This window comes from Microtus pennsylvanicus, chromosome 1 (genome assembly GCF_037038515.1).
Source record: "Microtus pennsylvanicus isolate mMicPen1 chromosome 1, mMicPen1.hap1, whole genome shotgun sequence".
Taxonomy (NCBI): Eukaryota; Metazoa; Chordata; class Mammalia; order Rodentia; family Cricetidae; genus Microtus; species Microtus pennsylvanicus.
The window spans coordinates 190,121,678-190,123,751 of NC_134579.1; the positions used below are offsets into that span (position 1 = coordinate 190,121,678).

The 2,074-nt window shown below is 39.3% G+C and overlaps 1 pseudogene; it reads right to left on the minus strand.

Moving 5' to 3' along the window:
- Positions 1–753: 753 nt before the first annotated feature.
- On the minus strand, positions 754–1,426 carry LOC142834816 (peptidyl-prolyl cis-trans isomerase A pseudogene; annotated as a pseudogene).
- Between the last annotated feature and the right edge of the window lie 648 nt (positions 1,427–2,074).

Below are 2,074 nucleotides of genomic sequence, written 5' to 3' on the forward strand. Positions count from 1 at the left end.
GTGTCTTTTTTTATAGATGAGTTGTCTATTTATATTAAGGGATATTAATGACCAGTGATTGCTAGCTCCTGTTATTATAGTTTTTATTCCTGGTGATGTTACTGTGTATGTTTTTTTCCTTCTTTGGGAATTGCTTTTGTGTTTTTGTGGATGTAGCTAACTTCCTTGGGTTGGAGTTTTTCTTCTAGTGCTTTGTGTTGGGCTGGGTTTGTGGTTAGGTACTGGTTAAATCTGGTTCTGTTATGGAATATCTTGTTTTGTCCATCTATAGTGATTGAAAGTTTTGCTTTATATAGTAATCTGGGATGACATCCATGGTCAGCATACCACTTGAATAGGACCTTCTGGCTTTCATTGTTTCCTTCGAGAATCTGGAATAGGTCTGATAGGGTTGCCTTTATCTGTTACTTGGCCTTTTTCCTTTGCAGCTCTTAATATTTTTTCTTATTCTGTATGTTTGGTGTTTTGATTATTATGTGGCAAGGGTACTTTTTTTTGATTCAGTCTATTTGGTATTCTTATGCTTCTTGTATCTTCATAGGCATATCTTTCTTTAGATTGTGAAAGTTTTCTTCTATGATTTTGTTGAATATATTTTCTGTGCTTGTGAATTGGACTTCTTCTCCTTCTTTTATCCCTAATATTCTTTGGTTTGGTCTTTTAATGGTACCCCATATTTCCTAATATTTTGTTTTTTTTTCTTACTTAGTTTTTATTCATAATCATAAACTTAACTTTGCAATCCAGCTAGAAATGAAGGGGAATGAGGAAAATATGGAACCCAAAGAACTTCAGTGAGAGCAGAGATTACAGGGTACTGCGAGCAGATGGGGCTGGGGTGCTCTCCTGAGCTACAGAAGGAATGGTCTGGTGGGTAAGAAGCCCGCAAGTCAAAAGAATTAGAGTTGTCCACAGTCGGAAATGGTGATCTTCTTGCTGGTCTTGCCATTCCTGGACCCAAAACGCTCCATGGCTTCCATAATGTTCATGCCTTCTTTCACCTTCCCAAAGACCACATGTTTGCCATCCAGCCACTCAGTCTTGGTGGTGCAGATAAAAAACTGGGAACCGTTTGTGTTTGGTCCAGCATTTGCCATGGACAAGATGCCAGGACCTGTATGCTTCAGGATGAAGTTCTCATCCTCAAATTTTTCTCCGTAGATGGATCTGCCGCCAGTGCCATTATGGCGTGTAAAGTCACCACCCTGGCACATGAATCCTGGAATAATCCTGTGAAAGGAAGAACCCTTATATACAAATCCTTTCTCTCCAGTGCTCAGAGCACGAAAGTTTTCTGCTGTCTTTGGAACTTTGTCTGCAAACAGCTCGAAGGAGACGCGGCCCAAGGGCTCGCCATCGGCCGCGATGTCGAAGAACACAGTGGGGTTGACCATGGCTGCAGCAAGCGGTGAGAGGGGACAGCGGCGTCTGCAAAGCCCCTAATATTTTGTTTTAAGCTCGTTAGATTTAATGTTTTCTTTGACCGATGAGTATGTTTCCTCTACTGTATCTTCAGTGCTTGAGAATCTCTCTTCTGTATCTTGTATTCTGCTATTTATGATTTATTGCATTTGTGGTTCCAGATTGTTTTCTCATATTTTCCATTTCCAGAATTCCCTCAGGTTGTGTTTTCTTTATTGTTTTAATTTTGGTTTTCATGTCTTAAATAATTTCTTTCATTTGTCTGACAGCACTTTCTTGCTTTTCCTTAAGGGATTTGTTGATTTTTTCTAAGTTTTTGTTGTCTTCCTCCACTTTTTTGAGATAATTTTTCATTTCCTCTTTATGGGCATCAACGTTCTCCTAAAATTATTTTTTAGCTAATTTCTTCTGCTTCATCAATATTGGGGTGTTCAAGTCTTGCTGTTGTAGAGCCACTAGTTTTTGTTGGTGTTGTGTTGTTTTTCTGGTGTTACATGTGTTCTTACCTTGTCTATCCATGTTTTCCTTTGGTTGCTTAGTTGGAATTGTGTCTCTGGTGATCAGTCTTCCAGGTGACAGTGGATCCAAGACTCAAATAATTGCTCCTCGTGAAGCAGTCAGGGCCACAGACACCAAGAGCAACAATTAATAA